Source organism: Belonocnema kinseyi, chromosome 4 (assembly GCF_010883055.1).
Source record: "Belonocnema kinseyi isolate 2016_QV_RU_SX_M_011 chromosome 4, B_treatae_v1, whole genome shotgun sequence".
NCBI classification, from domain to species: domain Eukaryota; kingdom Metazoa; phylum Arthropoda; class Insecta; order Hymenoptera; family Cynipidae; genus Belonocnema; species Belonocnema kinseyi.
In genome coordinates, this window is record NC_046660.1 from 71,428,824 (window position 1) to 71,449,797 (window position 20,974).

Sequence of the window (20,974 nt, forward strand, 5' to 3'; positions counted from 1 at the left end):
TTGGAAGTATTTTGAGAATGTTGAAAGGTTTCGGGAGAACATGCCATTTTTTAAGATTTCTGATAATATTTTGAATATTTTTTTATTTAAAAAAATTATTAATTATAAGATTTCAAAGCACAATTTCAAAGCTTTTTGGCAATTTTGATTTTAGAATTTTAGATTTTAGAATTTTAGATTTTAGATTTTAGAACGTTCATAAAATATTTTTCAATTTGTTACAAACTAATTTTTTTTTTAAATTTATGGTTAGTAGCAGATTTATATATTTCAAGAAAATTAGAATAATATGCATGCTTCCAATTATTTAGGTTTTGGGTTAAAATTTAATAGTAATTCCTAATAATTACTTCTATAATAATTGAAAGACTTTTAAACTTCAGCAAACTTAAAAAATTTATATTCATGGACATACTATTATTTGACTTCATGCCTTATTCAGAAATTAATTATTTATTTAACTAATCAATGATTGAAAGTAACATTAATTTGCTTCATTATTTTCTTCAATAGTCACTTGTATCATTGCAGTTTTAATTTTTTCGATATTATCGGTCCAATTTGATCGGAAGTTAGACATGCGATAACACGATTGGTAACAAATGACTGCACGAGAAGTTGGCTTTAGAATATAATTCGAAAACGAACGAGATCGATCAAAATATTTGGAAATCTCGTATCGAAATGCAGGACTAGTTGTTTCGATGTTATGATCATTGTTCTGTTAAAATGCAATAATTTTATTCGAAATACAGTCAAACTCTGATATAGGCCCCCCTGATATAGTTCTTCTGAGAATTAACGCCGTGGCCCAAGTAGAAGAAAAAGCAGCTGCTTGGAGCGAAACGCAATCAAGTCGGTTTCCTACCACACCGCCAGCCCCAAAACCGGCCCAGTATCAGAGTCTCACTGTATTAGAAATTTGAAGCGTTTCAAATTGCGTATAATATAGTACCTACATTAGTTTTTCTTAAAAGAATATATTTTCCTATTTTTGTGAAAAATATATTTTCCCTGTTTTTACAGGATGGTTACTCACCTGAACAATATATTTAATTCAAAATATCAATATGCTAAATATGCAATCAATTTTAAGTACATGTAAATAAAATAATTCTTTTTATTATTCAAATTGATGGATTTTAAAACAAATTCAAGAAATTATTGATTATGTCTTCAGTATTATTTATTGACTTAATTATTCGATGGTGATAACATATTTAGTAATATTTTACATTCTAATTTTTCAAAGCTCTCTAAATTAAGCATATTAATTAAAATCTTCAGGTGCTTGCAGAGAAAACATTAAAGATAAAGTTTACATCGAAAGAGAAACTTCTCTTTCTCGCCAGAGAAACTTTGCATGAATCGAAGATAATTTCCGATTTTTAACATTGCCTGGATAATCTGTCGCTTTAGAATCGCTCCATTTTTATTTGAGATGTAATGAGAATTACGACGCCAGTGTAATCTATCGTCGGTTAACTTTATCAAATTGGAGAGAAATGGGGATTCGCATCCGTCAGTTGCTTTTTGCGCTTTTTTGATAGATTGAATTAAATAAGTTCTAATTCGTCCACAATAATGTAGTTTATTTCAGAGAAAATATATCAGTAAGAATACGTTTTTTTCGTTTTTCTTTTAATAATTCTACATGTTTTACCGAAATTCTCTCACTTGAGCGTTCGCAGTAGACGAGATAAGAATTATTTTCCTAACCTCGGTGAAACTTTCGCCGAAATATGTTGAATTTTTAACCGTTGCAAATCTTACCTGCAACAAATTTTAACTTTTATTTTTTCTGTGTGGAAAAAGATGGAATTGACAGGGAATTCGTACAGAATTTAAGTAGACACCCTGTGTGGTGGTATCGATAACGTCAAGAAGTGTATATTCCTATACTAAAGAGTATATACTGCATAAACTTGCGTATCAAAGAGAATAGATTACTGTGTCCTCAATCGATCTTAAATTCCTCATGTCAAGCTCTGGAGCATAGAGTCTGCAGCACGTATATATAGTTATTTTGTTTCGATTCATTCGCTGGACTCTGCAACCCACAGGAAGTGAAATCACTTTCAAAGTCCTTTGAGTTGGGACTAGTTGGAGAGGCTTCTAAAAAAGTCAATGTCAACAGGAGTATTTGGCTGCCGGGTTAAGTTGGACCAGTGGAATTCGGCTTTCAAATTAGGTCGAAATTGAGATTGCTGTAGTAGATTTCTTAAATGATTTTTGTTTAAAAATTTTACCGTATCTGAACTGCATTTTAAAGAAAAATAACGATACGAGATTTATAATAGACGCAGGGAGTAGTTTACATACGCGTTGATCAAATTCCTCAATCCTCATTGGTAGAAGTCGCTACTTGTTTTTAAATGGAATTTCAGCAAAATCGCCTCACGTGCGATGTCTCACATGTTTACTTAGAATCCTTCACGGGAAGTTTTCTTATCCTTAAAATCCTGAAAATTCCTGAAACCGATTTCAAAATGTGTCTTATGTAACTTCTTCAAGCTTATTTCAAGTTTGTATAAACCAAATAATGAAAAGCACATATGGAAAAACTATTTCAGTATCTGCTAAAATCATAACATTTTTTCTGATATTCAACTCCATTAACTATTTACGCTATTTCTCCTGAGAATTCTTGACTCAAGTGAAGTATACATCTTCCAGCTATTCCTTTAAATATCAAAGCTTGAGTATTTTTGGCTTTAAAGGAATTGTATTGTCATCAAAGACAGTTACCATTGATCCATGTAGATATCATGCCATAATTCGGGAAATTAGTAATCAACACTATCAATCAAGATAACTCTTCAAATAGAAAAAAAATACTTAACGTCATCTGATATTTTTCGGTGACAAACTTAACCTTACAAATCAAGGAAATTCAGGCAAAGGGTAACTTCAATATTTCTCTTTATATTCAGTATTCCAATGCATTTTAATTTATTCTATCAATTTAACATGGTTTCTTAATGTGTTAATTTTTGTCTCGTCCTGGCGTGAGGGGGAGACCAGTATATGTTTAGTGTGTGCTATTTCCTTCCTCTCGACTTTTTATCTGATCCTAGAAGGAAAAGTATAAAGTTTTCGTATTTCGACTGTGAAAAATATATATATTCAAAAACTACTAAGTAAATTAGTCTACACGAGGGTGGTCCAAAATCACATGGCACATTTTTTGTGCTAGAAGGCAACGACCCTCCTCATTTCAATGCAAATCTGAAAAAAGGAATTTCATATTTTTTTATTTAGCAAATGCCGGTTTTGATTTGAAGTTCCCCATGTAAAATCTATGGGGAAAATCACTTTTCTTGATTTTTAAAAATAATTTTTAGGGTTAGGAAAAATGCGACGGAAAAGTATGGAGGGTTGTAGAGAATTATCCAAAAAATAATTTCGTGTTTCAGACATATGGGTTTAACACCCATAACACAATCTCACGAGTCGCTGAAAACTACCCTTAAAACCAAAAATGTCCATTTCTCATGAATTCGACGTTTTAAGAACTGTATTCTCGTTCTTTTATAATTAAAAAAAATTTATATTGGTCTTGTAAAATATTCACCAAAATAGTTTAATGAATTTTCAATTATTTAAAGAAATGAATTCTGTTTAAATATATTTTTTTTCTAATTCGTTCTTTCACCTACAAATTATTACAATTGGTCTAGTGGAATATTGATTAAAATTGGTTCATTAATTTTCAGTTAATTTAACAAATGGAATTTGTTGAAATAATTTTACTTCTTTTTTTATTAAAAATTATTTATGTCTCTCTAGTGGAATATTTATCAACATTGCTTGATCAACTTTTAATTGTTTAAAGAAATTATATTGGTTTCAATAATTTTTCAAAATGATTTTTTGTTATAAAAATTATTACTTTTTTTCTAGTGGAATATTTATCAATCTTGGTTAATTAATTATTCAATATGTTAACAAATTCCATTTGACTACAAATTTTTCTTAAATTCAATTATCAGCTCATAGATATACCCAAAATTGTCGAAGATGTCTCTTACGATTTAAGAATTGATTTTTAAAACAATTCAGAAAAATTTACAAATTTTGTTCAAAAATTATTCTTTAAACAAACGAAAAGTTGTTGAAAATAAATAATACTTTACTGTTTGTACTGTTGGAAAATGAAAAAAAATTGATGTTATTAACGAGAATAAACTGCCTGTTTGAGGAATTTTTGAAAATTTTTTTTTGAAACAAATGGAATTTGCTTACACAATTAATAATTAATTAAACAATATCAATAAATATTCTACTAGACAAATAGTAATCAATTTTCATTTTCAAAAAATTCTCAAAGAAAGTATTTTAAACACAAGGAATCTGTTTAAACATTTAAAAATTAATTAATCTATGTTGATAAACTTTTCACTAAAGAAATAGTAACAATTTTTATTTACAAAAAAAAACAAATTTTTCATACAAAAATGATTGAAAGAAATTCAGTTTAGTTCAATAATACAAAATTAAGGAGCCAATCTTAATGAATATTCCACTAGACCAATAGTTAAAATTTTTGGAAAAAAAACGAATTTTCAAAATAAAATTATTTGAACAAATTTAATTTGTTGAAATAATAAAAATTCAATCAACCAATGTTGATAAATATTTCTCTAGATCAATATAAATACTTTGAAGTTAAAAAAGACGAGAATACAGTGCTCAAATGGTTGATTTCATGGCGAATTGACATTTTGGGTTTTAGCGGTAGTTTACAGGGATCCTAAAAAATTATTCCAAAAATTCATTAAGTGATAATAAAAAATAGGGAATTTCTTTCTTTAGATTAAGAATAAAATGGAAGGGATTTTTGCCTTATAGAAAAAGTGGTTTGAGACACCCTAGTCTACACTAGTAGAGCAAATCATGTGCCATGATTTTTTCACAGTCCCGAAAATCTTTATATTGGTTTAAAATAATTATATCTTAATAATTTATGAAAAGTTAAAAACAACACGTGGCTTTAGGTATGGAAAATTTTACAGTTACTTAAGCTAGGATAAATAAAAATTTTGTAGAACGCCAAAACATTTATTAGTAAAAAAAAGTCGACGCTGTAGGCATAATTTTCCAATGCATATATTGGTTTAGATTGTATTTTCGTTTTTAAATTACCCGTTGGTCGTGGAAGTGTGTATTTGCTACTGTCGATTGCGTGCCCTGCGCCACCGTCCGCGCTTAAACTGTGCAATAATAGCATGATCGTAATAAATTATATCACCTTCTATAGGATCTACTATCCAAGGACCATGCACTGAATAAATTGTATTATCGTCGACTTCTCCAATAGGACGTAGTTTTATATCGCGGTACAGTAAAGCACCATTCGGAAATTCGATTGGCGGTCGTCTTGGCCCTATAAAAAAATATAGTTTTAAATTATTTTAATGATAAAAAACTACATGGACTAATAATTCTTCAACAATCTGAATTTTCATTTTTTCTTATCTTAATACCAAAAATGTTTTATTCGTTCAGAAAGTTGTGTGTACTGAAAACTGAGGAACTTCGTTTAATATTAAAATGCACTTGTAGGAACTTTACTTCATGTAAACAACACTTTATAATCACCCAAAAAGGAGATTTAAAGGTAGATGATTTGGGGGGAGGTGGATCCATTTTAGAAGCTGTTAATCATCATTTGCATCTTAAACTGGGGGGGGGGGGGGGGCACGCATCCGGGCCGCGCGTGTTGCCGCACATGAAACACCCCATAATTTTTATAGGAAAAACTGGAAATTTTAGGCAGGATTCTGTGTTTATGCTAGATTGTATTTTAGTTTTTAAATTACTGGCTGGATCTCTTTGAGGCACCCCATCAATCACTAGTAGATAAGGACGTTCAATTGATGCAGACAGGTCCAGGGTTACGTCCCGGGCTAAGGCCGGACCCCGGATCGCGGCTGGTGCCAGTACCGTGGCCGGTGCCGTCTCGTGGTCCAGTCTAAGATTACGTAAGATATTAACCAGGCCTCGTCGTCTCGGAGTCTCACTTGATGCTGTAAAAAGGAATATAGCGGTTTTTAAATACAAAATTTGGTTAACATTTTTTTTTACTAATAGATTGAATGCTTTCACGATGATTCATTAAAGTAAAAACAGGTATTTCGGGTACAAATCGTGTAAATTTTTGGCTCGGTGTTTCAAATATTTTAGTTTTTCGTAATTTTATTGAAGCATGCAGTGTTTTAGAGCACACTTAAATTAGATAAAAGTTTAGCATACAATGTCGGAAGAAAATAGTTGTGAAGGGACAGTTTTAGAACCTAAATATGTTGAACCAAATTTCAGTACAAGCTGTAATCGAAGGTGAAAAATGCAGCTTTTAATGCAAATCTGTTGCCTCCGCATGTAAGCATGAAATGGATAAAAGGCAAATGATTTCCGTTGAAACTAACATTTTTTCAAAAATCTTTGTTACAGCATGAACAGAACTTTTCCAGCATGTGCCACAATAATTTCATATTTAATTTTAAAGAGTAGCGACAAAATGAATTTTTTGCTAAAATATGTTCTAAATTGACTTCCAGGGCGCTGAGATTTATTTTTATAATTTAGAGCGATAAATTACCAATGCGTGAGTTTCGATTTTTTAAAAATCGATTGTATAGTTATTAACACCTTTGATTTTGAATAGCTTGCGTATTATTATTGCCACCCGATTTTAAAATTAATAATTGTAGAGATAGATTTTGGAAAAAATAGCAATTGGTATGTAGACTGTGGAGAAATCGGGTAAGCTGTGATTTAGGGAAAGCTTAAAAGTTCACTTAAAAATATAGATATATTATATTATTATTGTTACCAATAGAAATAAGGATGGCCGCCAAGGGAAGGACAAGGGTATAAATGCTCCGCATATTTCTAATTAGAGGAAAAACTGAGAAATTTATTGACTATTAATGGTGAATTGTGTTAACAGTTTAACTGATGAGTATTCTGGAACTTGGATAGAGTATATATAATGCTACACTCTCCTTTTTATCACTGATTTTCCAATATACACAATCTTTTAAGCTCAAGGAAAATTTTATTTTTAAATCTAATATAAATTATACACAGAAAAAAATATAAGCTGTCTATTGATTCTTCACGAATGGACAAAAGGTAACACAAATAAAGAGTTGTATTTTTATTTGAGCGAACTTTATACCTTATGACGTGGAAATTCCGTTTGATTGAAATTATTTAAAATATCGTTTCAATAAATTGAGAAACTAGTTTTATCTTAAATAAAGGATCTAACATCTATTCCTTCATTTTTTTTTCTGAAGTGAGTCATCTCCACCAGAAAACAAACACTATCCAATTGTTGACACTTTAAATTATTCGTATTCCGGTGCTTTACTGGAGTATGTATACTAGCACACAGTAGTCTTTATCACTGTTGATTAAATTTATATAGTCCTTTAAGTTTAAGGTCAAATTTTATTTTCAAGTACAATATTCTACACAATGTGAAGCCTTGGGAGAGATAAAACTGTTTCAAGAAAAATTGGAATAAAAAACATCGTTACCTGAAGTTATTTTTATCTTTTTAATTATATAACAACTAATGTATAATGTGATCAAAAATACCTTTAAAGGGATTGTAATAATGAATACATGTTTACACGGAGAAAAATAGACATTAAGACTTAATATCTGGATTTTTATCTATTGCACAGTGATCTATGTATCTAGGTGTAATATCTTGATATTAAAAATAATTATCCAGATAGTAAAGTTTAATATCTTAATATTATTGTATTCATAAATTTTAATACCTGGATATTTAGTACTATAGTTAAAAATACAGATTTTGAATCTTAATATACTTTTTTCTCCGTGTAGAAATATATATTTACATTTATTAATTAGGCCATCGCATTCAGAATATACCATTAATTCACAATAATATTATAAATTTTGTAAAAAAATAATCATTTTTTCTAGGATTAGCATAAGGTTAAAATATTTAAGAATTCGAATAAATTGGGCTTTTAATATTTCGCTAAAAATTTGTCTTTGTTAAAAATTCTTCTCGGCCGGCTTAAAAGTCAACTGCTTTCTACAACATTCGACCTTTTAACTGGAAAACTATTCTGTTTTTGGTTAAATACTTATACTCTTTCTTGGTAACAAATTCAACTCTATTATCTGAAAATGAGCTTATAATTACTGCTTAACAGTTTATTATTTTTAGTTAAAAATCGACTGTTTGGTTGAAATGTCAATTAATCTATTGAAAATTTCACTGTTTGGTTAAGGAGTTATATTCTTGTGTGGGAAATAAAAATTTTTATTAACATTTGTCTTTCTGGTTAGAAAATTTGTCTTTGTGGATTAAAAGTTTATCTTTTATTTATTTATATATTTTTAATTTTTCTTTATTCCTTTAATCTTTTTGGTAAGAAATTGATAGATTGCAAATGAATCTTTTATGGTGGAAGTCATCTTTTTTTGCGTCGATATTATTGGTCTTTAATATATCGACATACATTCCTGAATTATTTAACAAAGTATAAAACGCGAAAAAAATAGGACTCCTTTTTTGGGCATGTGCATTATTCTTATTTTTTGACATTGAGAAATTCACATAATTTAGTGCATGAAGAGTATATGTGCTAAAATTTACACAACGTCTTACTTCCGAATCATTTAATTTTATGGGTAAACATTCAATTTAAGCCTTGCTTATGACAGAAAAATTACGAAATTTCATCAAATATAATAGCACGCACCTGACACGTGGTGATTCCTTCACTTGACAACACTAATCAAAATTTGTCTGACTCAGAGGATGTTTTATTTATATTATGAAAACCGATTCAAAGTGAAGGCATCATAGAATGAAAACGATACTGCTGGAAAGCAAATTTTTGAAAATGTACATTCTCAAGCTGTGCGAATCTGATGTTTTATTATAACTATTTCTGTGAGCTATCAGAATCGCTGGAATGCTAAGTTACCTTTAAAAATTTATTAATCGCGATTGCCTTAAGTTTGAAACCAATAGTTAATTCAGAAAAATCAGTTATTCATTTGAAAAAGATACATCCTTAACCCGGAGTTCGAGATGCTCTTCCTGTAATTTTAAATTGATTTCCCTTAAACATATTCAAATACAAAACAGTTTGTCTTTTTTCCGATATAATTTTTTTCAAATTCTGTTAAAAAATATAACCATATTAATAACCTTTCTGTATACCAAAAAGATATTATTATTTATAAATTCATAATATGAATACAAAATTTGTTATATTACTATTTTGGCACTGACTAGTATTACGGAATTTTTCGTAACGTTAGCTCTAAACAAGCTGGAAAAGGAAAGAACATATAGCACACATCTGACACGTGGTGAATTCTTCTAAACTTTATAACCAAAATGTGAAACATTCGTGATATGTTTTGAATCTTGTTATTAAGCTACATCCGTAATACTACCATAAATACATTATGTCAGTGGAGGTGACATAGACTGTTTACAAGCTTTACAATATGCGTTCTTATTGTCAAAATAAAGTTCAAAATTCTACCACGAAATTCTTGATTTAAAACAATTACATTGTATTAATAAAATTACTTGATATTACTATTTCATTAGTTAAAACCTTAATTACTAATTCAATTAGCAAAATGTTTACAAGCTTATATTTAGAGACTGGGAGAATAGGAAAAACAAACAGAAAAGTTACTACGTAGCCGTAGGTGCTATCTAAAAGGTGCAAAAAAATAAACAAAAATCGCAAAAACTTTGGTCTCTGCTGCTTGCTGTAGGTAATATAGAAAAAGGTGTCCGTAAAGTTTAACTTTTGTATGTAATCGTTTGATCGTCGTTTGGTCATCTTTGGAAACCAAATTTTGTCGTTCGGGCGGAGTATTAATATTTTCAAAAATTTTTAAAGAATCGTTTGGATGTCATTTGTCGAGTTTGGAAACTCACTGTTAACAAGTTTCTAAAAAAATAAATAATAATAATAAATAAAATTTAAACAACAAAATGTCTAAAGCAACATCTGTTTTCTGCCCTAGGAAAGAATTTTCAGCGCTTGAGTTAATGCGCATGATTCCAACTGGACTGTTACCAACTGACATATTCTCGACATTTTGGAAATTTTATCAATTTTCTTAATTTCATAACTTTGAAAATAATTTTAGAAATTTGATAAATTTTCGAATTTTTCAACATTAAAAAAATTCAGAAACACTAGAAATTTTCATAACTTTGAAAATTTTGAAAATTTTGAAAATCTGAACATTTCATAAGATTCAGAAATTTTAGAAATTTAATTTTCTTTTATTATTTTAGAAATTTTAAACATTTCAGTTATATTTTCAACATTTTAGAAGTTTCGGGGATTTCGAAAATATACGGAAATTTATATTTTGAATATCAAAACAGAAATATACAAACTTTTCAATTAACAAAATTCAAATATTTAAAATTTTTCCAGTTGAGCGGCATTCATCTTAACATTGTTAAATTGGAAAGCGTTAAAAACTTTAATTTCTTCTTTTTTATTCATAATGTGTCCCCTAAGGGTATACATGACTTCCATTCCTTACAATCTTTCCGTTTATATCTATATTTTTTTACAATCTTATCCTTTCTATATATACAATTATTAACAACTATTTACATAAAGTCTTATATCTAGTTCCTTATTTCTATTTCCTGCGATAGCGCAATTTAGGACTTATTAGCAAACGAGTGAGCGCGCGAACGAATTTGAGAGTGCAAGTGAGAGAGAGAGAGAGAGAGAGAGCATGAGAACGCAAACGCATCTTAGTCTACTTAACTTTTACTTTACCATTACTTACAATTTTTACGCTTCTAATTTAAGCAGCTTCCGTTTCCTTTTTTTCACTTTTTTTTACTTCTATTTACCTTTTTTCACGTGTATTTTTTCATTCTCTCTCATTCGCTCCTCTAGCACCCTCCAACTCCTTCATCCATTCTTCTCCTAATCCATCTTCTCCTAGAATCTTAACCACATTTTCTTGCCAGCTTCCTTTATTTTTCATTCCTTTCCTACATCCTTCCCATATATGCTCCCATGTTTTCTCCTCCCATTCACATATTCTATACTTTCTGTTCTCTTCTTTTTCCTGGTACATCCCCTCCCTTACCTCGTTTCCCAATCTAAATCTTGCTACTCTGGTCCACTTTCTCTCTCCCCATCCCTTTTCTATATACTTTGGCACCCCTTTCTTTTTTATCATCTTTTACCATTTATTGTATTTTGATTCCTTAATCGCGCCCCATCTTTCTATTAATTGCCTCTCCCTCTCTTTTTTCCAATTCTTCATAGTTTACTGCAGTCCCGGCTTCTATTTATCTATCATTATAGAACTCTCTCCTTTCTTCTTCCCATCTCGTTAATTCGATCGCCCTCCCTCTCCTCTCTTCTACCTCCATCAAACACTTTCTCGCCAACTCCCCTCCCTTTCCCTCCCCCAGCTTTGTCTCAAATTTGCATGCCCTCTTTCCCGCTCTGAAAGTTAACTTATCACTTTGCGTTTCTTCTCTCACCATATATCCTGGCGTCCTCCAGTCTGCCCCTAGTGTCCACCTTATACACCTTTCTTGTAAACTCTCAGTATCTTTCCTTTCTTACCATCCCCATATCTCTGCTCTATAACTTAATAACGGCCATACCAGCGTATCAAATAACAACATTCTCCTTCTCCAATTCTTTTTGAACCTTCTTTTTCCTATTCCACATATCTGTTTCATTACCACTACGGCTTTTTTCTATCCTTTCTCTTATATGAGCTGTATGATCTCCATTCGTTTGCAAGATATATCTCAAATATTTATACTCTTTGACTTCTTCTAACTTTATTCCTTTCCACCTCCCTGTCCATTTTCTCTTCCTTCCCCCTTCTTTTCTAAACCTCATTATCTTTGTCTTTTGTAAATATACATTCAGCTTTTTTGCATCTACGTATTTCTCTAATCCTGTAATTAATCCCGCCATCCCTTCTTCATCCTCTGCCATCATCACTATGTCGTCTGTGTATGCCAGTGTATATATCTTTTCCTTCCCTATCCTAACTCCTTCGCAACCCTTTCTCCTCATTTCTTCTTCCAAGCCTGATATTAATAAATTAAATAAATGTAAGCTCAGAGGACACCCTTGTCTCACACCTCTCACCAACCAGAAACTATCTCCTACTTGCTCTCCTACTTTTACCCTGCTTTTTGTCTCTCTAAAAATTTCTGATATTCTCTTATCCCTTTTTTATCATAACTTTTTCTATTTATCCTCGGTCTAATGAGTCAAACGCCGTCTTTAAGTCCATGAACATTGCTATCATTGCCCCTTTTTCTCTTTTAATTCTCTTATTTACTAGATAGTTCAGAACATAAATGTTGTCCATTACCCCCATTCCTTTTCTAAACTCTGTCTGATTCGGTGACTCGATCTTTTTTTCTTCAACTTCCATCTCCAATCTCTCCCACAAAATAGTTACATATACTTTATACAGTGTTGCCATCAACGTCACCCCCTATAATCTTTAACCTCCTCTCCCTTGCCTTTCTTTGCTATTGGTATAACTACTTCTTCTTTCCATAACTCTGGACACCCCTCTCCTCTCCATACTCTAATACACATGATCCATGCCCATTCCTCTAGTTCCTCCCCTCCATATATCCATACTTTATTTGGAATCTCATCTATACCAGGTTCCTTTCCATTCTTCATTATTCCTTAAACCTTAACTATTTCTTCCCTTGAAATGTCCTCTTCTTTATCTCTTTCTCTACCATATTTTTCTTCCTTTACAACTTTTCTCTCTACTCCTTCTAGAAATTCCAAAAAATATTTCTTCCATTCTATCATTTCAATATCTTAGTTTACTCTTTTTATTCTTTTTCTTCCTCTATTTAGTACCTTCCATAACTCTTCTTCCGTCCTAACCTTCTCCGCCTCTTCCTTAAACCTTTTATTCTCTTTCTTTTGATAACTCAACTCAGTATACTCTTTCTTTTTTTTCCTATATGCTTCACCATTACTTTTTTCTTTCCTACACTTTCTTAATTCCTTTCTGACCTCCTTTTTTCTCTTTGCAGTCCTCATCCCACCCACTTCTATTTCCCCCTTTACTAAATTCATTTTTGTTTGTGTACTCTAATTCTATTTTTATTTCTCCTATCATTTTTCCCATCTCCTCGTCCACATTTTCCTTTCCCATTTTGATATTTCTTATTTTTTCTCTACACTGTTCTTTTCCTTCCCTTGACCAATCCCCTTTTCCTACACTTTTAACATTTGCCCCCCTTTTACTCATATTGCTATTTCTATTTTGTCCCTCTGATGTCACTATTAAGGGAAAGTGATCCGAATCAATATATTCACCTACCTCTAGTTTCTTAACCTTCTGTCTTACCTCATCGTCCACTATCACATAATCAATTATCGTTCCCCTTTCACTTCCTGAGCGTGTATATTCTCCTTTTTCATCCCCTTCTATATTTCCGTTTAAGATATACCATCCCAACTCCTCCAATCTCTTCAAAAACTTTTTTCCCTCCCCATTTAGTAACTTATCTTTGGATTTTCTTCCCCTCTCTCTCTCTCTCTCTCTCTCTCTCTCTCTGTGTGTACTCCATTCCGTTCCTTCTCTGTCTCTTGCTATCGCATTGAAAACCCCACCTATTATCAACCTAATCTCTTCTTTATTTTCTTCAATCATTTCTTTAATCTCCTCTGCTTTCTCCTGCATATCACAGGTCACATAAATCCCTACTACCTTCCACTTCTCTTCTCCTATCATTTTCTCTTCTACTATTACATCCATTCTTCCCTACTTTCGTTTCTCATCTTGTTTTCCTTCTTACTATTTCTTATTTCCTATCTACCGTTCTTTCCTCATCTAGTTTCCCTGCAATTCATTTCTTACTATCTGTTCCCTTTCTTCATCCTAATCCCACCACACTCCATCTACCTGAATTCTCCCATACTTAACCCATGTTCTCTTTCCCTTTTTTCTTTCCTCTTCCGCTATTTTCCTTAATTTATACTGCATCTTCCTTTCTACCCATGTCAAATCATCCTCTATTCTCTCTGGACTACCATATAATAACCTCTTCTTTGTCATCACCACCCTCTTATGTTCCCAATTTTTTAGTTTCATCAGTACCATTATCTCCCCTCTTCCCAGTTCTCTTCCTACATTTCGCATTTCCTCCATCTCTACCTTAGCATCAATCCTTTTTAGTACTTCGTCCACCTCTTCCTTCAGCTCCTTCCCCTTTAATCGTATACCCTTTATCACTATGTTTAATTTTTTTTCTTCTTTCTTTTTCCTTTCTATTCTTTATTCTATATTTCTCAGCCGTTTCATCTTCTTAATCCCACTTTCGCCCCCACCCACAATCCCCGTTCGAGCTTTCAAGTTTCTTCATCCTACCTCTCATCTCTTCTACCTTTGTATTATTATCTTCTTCCTGCTTCTCTAGTTTTTGCTCCAATGACTGCCTTTAAAGCAAACACATGTGAATTAAAAAATGTATTAGCTTCGATTTAAAAAGTTTTAAATTCAAAAGAGTTCGACTTTAAGAGATTTAATTTGCAAATTAGGTTTTATTATCTAACTAGAATACTTTTTAAATTTCAGGATAAATGCGAAAAAATAATTGTTAGACTTTCATGTTTATTTAATATTAAACATTCATTTTTGCTATCCCTTTTTAACCAGCATCTTCAGTTTTGCGCTTTTAAATTTATTTGTTTATCTGTTTTTGAGATTATATAAGTAAAATTTTCCTAGGTTTCTTGAAAAAATTTAAAAAAGATTTTCAAAATTTCAGATATTCCGAAAACATATTTAGGAAATTGCGAATACAGTTTTTATTTTATTTTATTGAAGCTTAAAAGATATTTCGAACTTATGGAATTTCTAATGACCTTATTAAATATATTCTAAATGTTTGAAAATCTTTTAAATTGTGAAAATATTTTTAATCTCTCCAAAACTTCTCAAATTTCTAAATATCCTTTAAAATCACTCAAATTGTTACTAAAACTGCTTTTAAATACCACATATTACTTTTTGAAAGTTTTGGAAATCTTTTAAATTGTTTTAAAATCTTTTGAGATATTATGTTAAAATTAATTTTTCTAAATAGAAACTAAATTTCAATTTTCTCAGGAATCTTCAGAGAATATTTGTGTGAAAATCTTAAAACTTTTTAAAATCCTCAAAATGCTTTAGCATTCTTCGTTCCGAAATATTAAAAATCGACATTTACCCAATTTTTCAAAATCATTTCAAATCTTATATTATTTTAAAAATTTGTAAAAACTTCTATATATTTTTTAGCGCCATTCGAAATTTTCAAAAATTCAATTCCTTTGTTAAAAATTTATCTTTCTTGGATTTAAAATTCATCTTTTTGGTAGAATTGTTTATTGTAACCTAAATTTCCTTAAAAATATGTTATTTGTAAATCAAGACTATTCAAATAATAATCAATGGAATTTTTTATCAACAAGAGGAATTTTCGTAATTTTAGATAAGCCTTGGCGATTCTAATCCAAGATTTCTATTGCCGATATTTACCTGTTTAAGAAAATTAAAAATTTTTAAAAATATCAAAGAAAAATGCGTTTTCATGCGAAATTCTTTTATTTATTATATTAGTTAAACATTGTTTTAGTGTTTTATGTTTATATCAACCTGGCTCACATTATATCTAATGAATTAAATCTAAGAATACAAAACCACAAATGACAGAAACCCGACAAGTAAAAGAAAAATAAACGCATATACTATGATTGGAGACAAGTTTGACAGAAGAGTGAACAGGATTCATAAATGAAATAAATTAGATTAAATAAATGAGATAAAATTAAATAATTAATTTAATAAAATGGAATTAATTCATAAAGTAACACAACACGATCCCGCAAATGTGAGTGGGGTAAATGTAGTACCAGTAGTCTTGCCGATTAATATGTTCACTCAAGGAAAGTTTGAACATTTTAATATGGATAGATGAAGATCTAATGCCCAGTACAGCATTTAGTATACATTTTCGGAAATTGAAAAGAAGGATACATATTTTTCAAGACATTTCAATTATTCTTCATGGAAAAGTAAACTAATTGGCCTATTGTTTATTAAAAAAGGAAATATGCTTTGAATTACAGAGCACTGTAATTTCACTATATTTTTAGCTTTTTCAGTTTTTTGAGAATATCTCAAAAACTGTTACATATATATCGCTAAAGTAAGACGATATTCGCCAACTGACTTAAGAAACGCATCGAACTAACCTGAGATGCAGGCAGTGTTTGTTGATCCTTACCATCTGTAAGAAAAAATATAAAGATTATTATCGCGCTAAGATTAAGCGCGCCTAGCGCTTAGGACATGCTAAGGCACAATTCTGTAATATATTTTAGTTCAAAGTTTACTTTTTAACTTACTCAAATGGTTCAATATCTTTCCAGTGATCTTGAATGTATTTTACATAAGCCCAACCCTCGTGTACCATAAAATAATTGTTTTTAGGTGTCAAAATCCCACCACCTGCTTTTCCAATCTCACCTTCAAAGTAATATCCAACAGGTGGCTTACCTCTTTTTGCGTACACGTCAGATCCGTCTTTTAAGTGCGCTGAACCTGTAAGAAAAGAAGAATAATCAAAAATTTCGCTGTTAAAAAATCATGGAACTACTAAATTGTACCAAATTGTGAGTTTACTAATAATTCCTCAAGAATTTGAAATTTGAACTTTTTTCTAAATCTCAAAAATTGGGCACTAGTTTAAAAAAATGAAAAGTATTAGAAATTGGGCAAAGCGCATCTGGGCGCTTTTCTTAGAGTAAACATAATTTTATAAAACACCCGAGGGGTGGATTCAAAGGCAGAAAATTTAGGAGCGGGGTTATCAAAGGCGACAATGTCACCTCGTGCCATGAAACACTCTATAATTAGGGAGAAAGCAAGACCTTCTAGGCATATTTCTATATTGTTTTAAATTGTATATAATTTTGAAACTGCATTTCTTCTTACGTTTATAAAATTGATCAGGTTGAATTTCATTATCAATGGCTAGTTGATATTCACGTGGGACTTGATTTTCCAAGGGCAGGGGCATCGTCGTTTGCCAGGACGGTCGCCAGCCCGACGAAGAGTGTACTTGAAGATTACTCATCCTATTTGTCAATCTATCAATTCGTTCATATCCATAACCAGCTGCTTCTGTAAGAAGAAATATAGGGTATTAGAAATAAAAGTGCGTGTTAATAGTTATAGTTCTTCGTCATATAATGAGACGGAGGTTTTAGATACACAGGCGGAAAGAAAAAGATTTAAAGTCAAAATGTTGGAGCATATAGGTTGGTAACGTATAAGTATTTAATTTGAAATTTGTGGAGCGTATATTAGAAAAAATTTCGGTACAAGCTGTATTAAAAAGTTGTAACAAAATTTAATGTAAATTTAGAACATATAAGGAATACAAACTAAAATTTTTTCAACATATGTTTCAATAATTTTATATTAAATCTTTAAACGATAAACTGAATTACCCTAAGAATTTTTACAAATTGACAGCAGTGAGATTTATATATCATGTAGAAATATAATTTACTAATTTTTGCTTTTCATATCCTTTTATCGGTTGTAAATGAATATAACTCATGTTGACTAGCTTACGTATTATTATTGCATACCGATCTTGAAATTAATAAAATAATGGAGCGTTCACATATTACATAAGGTTATTTTCGACCTTTTTAACCCCGCCTACCCCATGTAACAGACCCTAATATTTCCTTTGGGCTATCCCTCCAAACCTCAGTTACGTAAACATTTTTATATTATTTTTAATAAAAAGAACACTTAATGCTTTTTAAGTATTTTTTTTAGTCACAAAAATATTGAAGTTACTTACAAGAAGAGAAGTATCATCAGCTTGTTTTTAAAATTATATGCATGAACATAACTTTTATGTTATTCTTGAGAAAATTATAAAAGATTTTTGAATATTTCAGAGGTGTCAAAAAAGAATCTTGAAGACTGTTTTTCGAAATTTAGGGAATTCTTTTGAAATACTTTGAAATCTTGTTCAATTCTCTCTCTTAGAGTTCATTTTTTAAAATAAAGAATTATGAAAAATTTTTCTATATATCTTAAGAAACTTCTTTTTTTTAATCCATTTCAATCGTTAACCCTTCTAATATATTCAAATTATTCAAATTTTTCGTGAATTTTTTTCTTTAAATTCTGCAAAATTCAGAAAAAGGTCCCAAAATCTTTCAGATTTGTCCTTGACAATTTTAAAAATCTGTTGCAATGTTTTGAAATCTTTTTAAATATTCCCTTACAATTATTTTTTCAAAATGAAAAATCATTTAAATTTTCCCTAAGAACCTTATTTTTTTTTATTTTTGTGAAACCTTATAAAATTTTTGAAAAATCTTCACAAGTTTTTATAATTTTTAAATCGTTCTAAAACTTCTAAATATTTTCTAAACTTACTCAAAGAACCACGCACAAAATACCAAGAACATAAATTTCAGTCGTTTAATCGTGTTTTTAAAGAATGAAATGTAAAAATAGGTTCCATTAAAAAGTTGACCTTGAAAAGAGCTTCAGAATACATTTATTCGAAACACCTTAAAAATAAAATTCCAACCGGTTTTAGCTTAAGCCTCGAAATGTTAGTTTGTAGTATTTTATACGGGGTTCTGTTATAAAATTTTGTATCACGTTGACGCCGGCCCGATGCCGAGTTTACTCCAAGGTTATTCATCCTTCTTTCCAGATTACGCATTCGGTTAGGATCATTATTGGCTGATTCTGTAAGAAGAAATAGAGAAAGTTTTCAATAAAAGTGCGGGTCAATAGTTATAATAATTCAGAATGTAATGAGATGAAGGTTTGAGATACAGAGAAGAAAGAAAATAGATGTGAATTGAAATTTGTGGAACATACAGGTTTGTCACGTATTAGGACTTAACTCAACATTTGTGGAACATATATTAGAAAAAAATTTCGGTACAAGCTGTGAGAAAAAGTGGTAATAAATGTAACTTGAAGGCAAAACTGTTGCCGCTGTATGTAATCATCACATTGTGAGATCTTTCATTAAGGAAATATAATGGTGGATGGAAAGAAGTTTGAATGGACAGGTGGTGGAATTAAATGAAAAACACTAACGATTTCTGTTGGAAGTAAAATCTTGACAAAAGTTGATTAAATTATGACCTGAAATTTTGCCAACATATGTTTCAATACTTCTACACTGAATCTTTAAGTGTAACGATAAATTGAATTTTTTGCTTAGAAATGTTCCAAATTGACAGCAATGATTTTTTTTTTGTCATATAGAAAGATGATTTACAAGTTCTTGCTTTTCGAATTTTTGTATTGATTTCACATAAATATAACTCATTTTGTATAGCTTACTTGTTATTATTGTATACCGACCTTGGAATTATTAAAACAAGGGAGCGTTAACATATTAAGTAACGGTATTTTCTACCTTTAACCCCCCCCCCCCCATGTAAAAGACTGTAAGAATTCCTTCAGCCCTCCTCCCCCGACCACAGTTATGTAACATTTTTTGTATTATGTTTAAAAATATAATAAGGTTTTTTAAGATGAAGTGCTTTATAGCAATACATAAAAAACTATTATGGTGGAACACGGAATGCTTCTTAAATATTTGTTTACTCATGCAAATATTAAAATTACTTTCAAGAAAAGAAGTATTATTAGTTTGTTTTTTAAATTATATAAATTCGATAATGTTTCTGAGAAAATTAGAAAATATTTTTAAATATTTCAAATGTGTCGAAAAACAATCTGTAAGATTAAAATAATACTCCTATCTTACAGGATTTTACAAAATATTAGGATAAATTCTTAAATTTTTAATATATTCAAAACTTCTTTAATTCCTAAAAATATTTTTAGCTGAATTTACTTTTTCTTACCTATTTTATCCATTGTAATTTTCGTGAAATCTTCTAAAATTCCGAAAGATTCTTCACAAGTTATTATTATTTTTAAATAGTGTCAAAACTTCTGAATATCTTATAAGCTTACTCAAAATTATCCTTAAATTATGTTATATGCCAATATTTTACTTTAAGATTTCTTACACTCTTTTTGAATATTTTAGGAAATAATTAACAGTTTTTTCAATCCTTTTTAATATGCTCTTGAAACTCATAGAGAAAAAAATCATCTGAAATTTTTCCATGAATCTTAAGAATATTTTTTTCATTCTAGTGTGGTAGAAAAATGTTAAGAACATAAGAATTTCCCAATATGAAACGAGTTTTTCCATGTGCAAAATTTATTGCGCAGAATATTCATAAATCTTATAGATAAACAACCTGCAAACAGTTAATACAAGTTATATTCACGCAGTTCCGAAACAAATCAGGATTACGACAATAGTATACTCGCGTCAAAAATAGGCCCCCTCACCCTAAATAATAACTGCCATGAAAAAAGAACCCCCTACCCCCTTTTTAATTTCATGTAATATGTGAAGGCTCCCAAAGTGAATTATTATTTGGGGAAAACTTAAAAGTTTACTTAAAATTATAGGTTTAATATATGATTGTATATTTACCAATAGAATGAAGAATAGCTGCCCAGATGAGGATAAATGGATAATTCATCCTCATTTTTCCAAGAAGAGGGACAACTGAGAAATGTATTAACTTTTCAAGAAGATTTAAGAATTGAATTAAAATTTAAGGAATGAGTATTTCCATGCTTGGCTAAAGTATATATACTAGTATACTGTCCTCTTTTTCGTAGTTTCAAGCTTATTATTTTCTAAGTTCAAGGAAAATTTGGTTTCTAAATGTAACATAAAGTGTACAAAATATGAAGCCTGTTTGTGTATGGACGTATGTATGTATGTATGTATGTATGTATGTATGTATGTATGTATGCATGTATGTATGTATGTATGTATGTA